We start from the raw sequence: 6,184 nt of genomic DNA, 5'->3' as shown, positions 1-6,184 counted from the left end.
AAGATCCCAGGTTTGATTCTGGTCAAGGGCATGTACCTTGGTTGCGGGCACATCCCCAGTAGGAGATGTGCAGGAGGCAACTGATCGATGTTTCTCTCTCATCGATGTTTCTAACTCTCTATCTCTCTCCCTTCCTCTCTGTAAAATATCAATAAAATATATTTAAAAAACATAAGACTATAGCCTCAGGACATGTGTGTAGGTAATCATTCCCTGAGAAGGTGATGGAGGACATCCGTAGCATTCTACAGAGCGAAGGCCACACGGTCCAACACGGGAGCCGCTAGCTGCGTGGGGGTGTTGAAGCATGGCTGGCCCGAATTCAGATATGCGGTGTGTGCAAAATACACACCAGATTTCAAAGACTTGTCCAAACAAAAAAGTGTCAGCTATCTCAGCAAGTATTTATGAAAATATTTTTATTGATGTTTTAGAGAGAGAGGAAGGGAGAGGGAGAGAGAGAGAAACATCGATGTGAGAGTGTAACATCAATGGGCTGTCTCCTGCATGCCTCGGTGGGAAACGAAACCCTGGGCATGTGCCCCGACTAGGGATTAAACTGGCAACCCTTCGTTGCACAGGACAATGCCCAACTAACTGAGCCACACTAGCCAGGGCCCAGCAAGTATTTTTATCCCCATGATATATTGAAATGATAACAATTTAAATAAATTAGGTTAAATAAATTATTAGAATTAATTTCATCGGTTCCTTTTTGTCTTTTGAAGGCAGCTACTAGAACATTTAAAATTACCATGTGGTGCCCAGCCAGTGTGGCTCAGTGGTTGAGCATCGACCTATGAACCAGGAGGTCACGGTTTGATTCCCGGTCAGGGCACATGCTTGGGTTGTGGGCTCCATCCCCAGGAGGGGGTGTGCAAGAGGCAGCCGATCCATGATTCTCTCTTATCATTGATGTTTCTCTCTCTCCCTCTCCCTTCCTCTCTGAAATCAATAAAAATATATTTTTTAAAAATTACACTGTGGGAGTTGTATAAAGGAGAGAAGGTTAGCAGTCCCCTCGACAAGAATAGAGAAGACCCTTGAGCCCGTATAACACACGTATAGTTAAGGCATCATCTCCGACGTGGTGGATCTAACCATGACTTTGAGAAAGGAGAGTGACTTAGGATTTATGAGGTTTGCCTCTGGGGTGACAAAAATATTCTGGATCTAGACAGTGGTGATGGCCGCCCAATATTAGGAATATACTACATGTCACCAAGGGTACATTTTCTCTCACGTGTGTTTTAACAATAAGGACATAAAAAGTACATACATGGCTCACATTATCCTTCTGCTTGGCACCTGTTTGAAGCAAAGAGGTGGAGGGTGAGGCTTTGCTTAAAACAGTGTTCCTAGAAGTAAGGAAAAACGCGGAAAGAGGGGAGAACGGGCAGAAGACTGCCAGGGGCAGTGGGAAGGATTTTCTCTCTCCCTTTTGTCAAAATATTGACATATGTTTCAGCTTCCCAGCCTGGCCGCCACCCCCCCTTCACACACACACCCCCCGCCCCCGCCCCAGGCCTCAGCCTCGCATGGCCCCCAGCTCCTCACAATGTCTTCTTTATCTCGTTCCCCATCCCCCCACACTTGGCAGGCTGCCCACTGCCAGGCTGCTCCCCAGGACAGCTCTTTCCCGGGGATTCCTCCCGGTGTGTGCTGTGTGGTGTGGAGGAGTCAGGGAGCTTGACAGCTGAGCATGAAATAGAAACCCCGGCTCAGGCTCAACCAGCCCCTGACCCCCAGATCCCGTCCATGAGGACACATCCAGGTCTTTTCTGTGCGCCTGTGGCATCCAGCTTCTGAGATGTAAAGCCCGCGAGGCAAAACCGGTCTTTGGTGATGGAAGTCAGAGCAGGGGTTGGGGTTGGGGTTCGGGGGTGGTCTGGGGGGGATCAGAGGGGCAGGGGCTGGGCTGGGCCAGGAGAGAGGGCTTCTGGCCGTCGGAGAGACTCTGTTACTGATTTGCACTGATTGCCTCCCGTGTCCACTTCGTGAAACTTCACTGAGCTTGCGGCCTGTGTGCTTTTCTGAATGTGTGCTCCACGTCACCACAGAGTTAAAAGAAAGAAAGAAACACCCCGTGAGGCGGATGCATGGCTGAGCGTTGCTCGAACAGTCCGATGGCGGTCAAGGCCGTGGGGTGCGCGGTGAGGATGGCCACCAGGGGGCGCCGTGTCCCTTCCTTGATGGACAGGTGGCATCTGGAGGCCCCTCCACCATCCTCAGACTGGAGATTTGGGAGTGAGTGATGGATCCACCTGGGATATTAACCTTCTCTCTCCTCTCTCCATTTGGGGCAGCCACATACGTAAAAGACCAGGGAGGGGGGACATGCGGGAGCGGGGAGCTTGGCAAGAGGCTGGGGGTGCAGGGGAGACATGGAAGGCCACGCATCCTTGGGAGAGTTGGGGGTGCTTTGCAAGCTGTAAATAGACACCCCAAGCCCCGGAGGCCAGCTGCGGAGTGGCCGGCCTGCGGTTATCACCGACGGAAATCCTGTGAGTGGTAAATACAGCCCTGGCCGGGCCTGCAGAAGTGATTAGGGGAGCAGAGAGGGGCCCGCGTGCTAGCGGGGAGGTTATTAGCCGGGAAACCAGAGGCAGGGGGATGGGGGCCGAAGGGGCCGAAGCGGAAATGGAGGAGGAAAATAAATAAATGAGATAAGGCATTTCATTTGCTTCCTCCCCTCCTTGCCTTTTGTTTTGTGCTCAGGCCTGAGGCCTTCTCCTCACACTGCCCCCCCAACCCCCCCAGCTCCTCTTCAGGGACAACAGCCTAGAGGAGGGTCTTGAAAACCTAGCCTGGCCCCAGCTCCTGGCCCTGCACCCTCCCCTTGGTAGTGACCTTCCAGGGCTCAGCGATGACCTTCCAGGGGTCAGCAGTGACCTTCCAGGGATCGGCTCACCTCTACCGGTGCCAAGAGCCCGAGGCTACATGCCACAACCTGTGGAGGCCAAATGTTGGGGTCACTGTGGAGTCCCCAGTAAGAGAGCTCATTGACAGTGCTGTTTGCCCCGCTGCTGGGGATGGAGCCCGCAACCCCAGCATGCGCCCTTGACCAGAATCGAACCCGGGACCCTTCAGTCCGCAGGCCGACGCTCTATCCGCTGAGCCAGACCAGCTAGTCTGTAGGATTCCCTCTTCATTCCTGGTGTGTGCGATGTATGATCAGTTTTCTTTGATGAACTAGATCTGCTCAACTGCCCTATGTCCTGTTCAGAGTGGTCTGTAGAATTGTGAGATTCGAGTGAGGTGAGTCTAAAATCCACTTGACCTTGGGACTCATTGTCCATCACATTCAGGGGGCCCTTGGGACTCCTTCACAGTAGGGTCTGGTGGACATGTCAGGACTTTCTTATGAGAATGTCGGCTCTTTTCCGTTCTCCCCACACCTCTCATAATACTCAGCTCTATTGCATCTACAATTAAACAAAGATGCGCTCACATGAAGTCTGAAATAATCAGATTTTAAAAACGGAATCTGAAATGTACACCCTGACCCTTGGTTTCTACGGATGATGCCTGCAGTGGGCCTACTCAGCCCTGTTGTATGCTATTTAGGAGGAAAAGGAATGTAAAGGATTTTTACCAATCTTAGCCTGAATGGCTCTATCTTCTTATCCGTTGTCAGCAGCTCAGGATCCAACTAGTGAGAAATATATTTTCCCACCGACATTCTAGGATGCAAAACACATTGTTCATACTTTGGTTGGGGGGGGGGAACAAGAAGAAATAATAAAAATAAGATATTGTGAGAGCTTTGAAGTGCTGGGGCGATGGGGGGGAGGGCACAATGGCAGGTTCCTTTGTTGATTTTCCTCACGGCCACTCAGCGAGATTCTTATCAAGCATTTCTGAGCAGGAGACAATGAAAATGACCCAGTGTGAATAAAAGGACGGATGACAAATGTGCTGTGAAAGGAGTGCAGGGTCCTCATTGAGAACAAATAGCCTGAGGAGGCGAGGAGGAGGCCGCAAGCGAGGTACACTTTATCTTCCCCATTCTTTTGAGAGCTGGGGTCCGGAGTTGTTTGCCCTGGAAAATGAATGGGGTGCCGGGCAGGCCGTGTGGCCTCCTTCTCTGGCCCTTGCCTTGCACCCCGCAGCCTTTTCAATGAGTTATTCCTTACACTGGCCCTTCCAGGCAGGTCAGCATCAATATCCCTCCCTGCTCCAGAGGCCGGACTGGAGGGAGGTGAGGGCTGGGAGGTGACTTGGTAATGGGCCTTAACGATGGGAGGGTCAGGTGGCTGAGGATGGGGAGCAGCTGTCCTCAGGGTCTCTCCTGAGTTCAGAAGAGAGGGCCAGAGCAGAACTTGAGCAGGGAGGGAGGGATATTAGAGGGAAAAGAAGTTCCCGGTCAAGGGGTAGTGTTCTCTGTGATGTCAGGAAGCTTTCTGAGGGCAGGCATCTGTCTTCTACCTCTTGGTGGCACAGCATCTATTAGATATACGCGTTCCCAGAAAAATCAATGTTCAATGGCTCGATGGATACATAGTATGGACAAACTCCATATGTAGGCATCTTTCAACCACCTGGGGACCCGTGGACCTTGGCTGACTTGATCTACCAAGAAGGAAGGAACAGGTGATCCCATAAAGTCATTACTGGTTTGGGGGTTCTGGAATTATAGCTCCTGAGAGCGGTTCTGTTCAACTCAATTGAAAATTCAGTCAAGCCAGTACTTATTGATCATTGACTATGAGGGAGGTAATGGATAAGGCCTTGGTGCGTTGCAGAAATGAATCAGTCATGACTCCTGCAAAAGCAAAAGGTGGAACGGGAGAGAAAGAGATGCAGATAACTTCTTACAATGCAGGCATTTGAGAATATTCTTCAGGGCCAACAGGAGAATGTTTCTTTCCTGAGGATGAACCAGTCCTCCTTTTAAGGCCTCTCCCTTCTCTCTATATAAAAGCCAAGTGACCGGAACAGTGGAATGACCACAACAACTGGAACGATCATTCGCTATGAGGTTGGGGGTGGTGCCGGCGGCCAACCTCCCGCATCCCCTCCCCCTGCCAGCCCGGCCCCGATCAGACCCCATTGGGGCAGGCCAGCGGGACGCCGCCCATGCACAAATTTGTGCACTGAGCCTCTAGTGATTAAATAAGAACCACTCAAGATAATCTCGCTTGGATTAAGTCAGAATTGACTGACTTGAGATCTCAATTACATCTGCAAAGTCTCTTCGTCTTTGCTGTATAATGTTCCCTAGCCACAAGTGATATCCTGCCCTGTTTACAGGTTCTGTCCATACTCAAGGAGTGGGGATTGTATAGGACGTGTACACCTGGGGGTGAAATTTGGGGGCCGTCTTAGAATTCTACCTGCCCCATGGGACTCATGGCCGGTGCCTGTTGGCTTCCCATTGTGTAGGCGGGGACCCAGCAGAGTCTGTGTCTGAGCGGCATGCACTTGGACTTGTACGTCTCCATTTCCTCTTTTGCAAGGCTCTTCCACCACCCGGGGTCAGTTTTGGCCTTGGGTCAGCATTTCTGATGAAAGATTTCATGGGAAAAGGATGACATTTATGTCTAGAGTTGATTTGGTGATTAGCTTTGGTGATTATCTTTTAAATTATCTCTGCTTCCCCTCTCCCCATTGTTGTTGACAGTCACGACTCAGTTGTTCATATTATTTATTGAAAGGGCTAAAGAGGAAACGGCCAAGGCTAACGCCAAATAATTGCAAGGAAGCAGCATGTTTGAGGCCATCGAAATGCTCGTGGATGGGACTGGCTTCTGGACTTGAAGGCTTTAGCTCTAAACAGTCTCGGAAAACTGGATTTTAACGCAACCAAGCAACTCTTAGAAGTGGCAGTGGGTTGCCCTTTCAAGGGTTGCCTATTGGAATCCCACCATAGGTTTTATTATTTTGTTCTGTTCAGTCGACCGTTTTTCTCGTGTACTTAGCCCAAAATCTTTTTTTGTTTTGTTTTGGTTTTGTTTGTTTTGTTTTGTTTTTCCTTTAAATTCTTTATTAGTTAAGGAATTACAAATGTGTCCTCATGCCCCCCCCATTAACCCCCATACCCCCCCCCCCCAACTCATGCTCTCACCCCCCTGTTGTCCATGTCCATTGGTTTGGCTTATATGCATGCATACAAGTCCCCAAAATCTTATTGGACAATACAAGAAGGCCAAGCCTGGGAAGCTACGCTAATCTATAAGATAGC

General features: G+C 50.2%; 1 non-coding gene across 1 annotated transcript; it reads left to right on the top strand.

The window, feature by feature from the left end:
• Window positions 1-987: 987 nt before the first annotated feature.
• On the top strand, window positions 988-1,112 carry LOC118678998. Its single transcript, XR_004975090.1, has one exon. It is a non-coding gene; the product is annotated as a U6atac minor spliceosomal RNA (small nuclear RNA).
• Window positions 1,113-6,184: the final 5,072 nt, after the last annotated feature.

This window comes from Myotis myotis, unplaced genomic scaffold (assembly GCF_014108235.1).
Source record: "Myotis myotis isolate mMyoMyo1 unplaced genomic scaffold, mMyoMyo1.p scaffold_m19_p_21, whole genome shotgun sequence".
Taxonomy (NCBI): domain Eukaryota; kingdom Metazoa; phylum Chordata; class Mammalia; order Chiroptera; family Vespertilionidae; genus Myotis; species Myotis myotis.
Note: the sequence above shows the minus strand (reverse complement) of the source record. Positions and strands in the feature narration are given on the sequence as shown.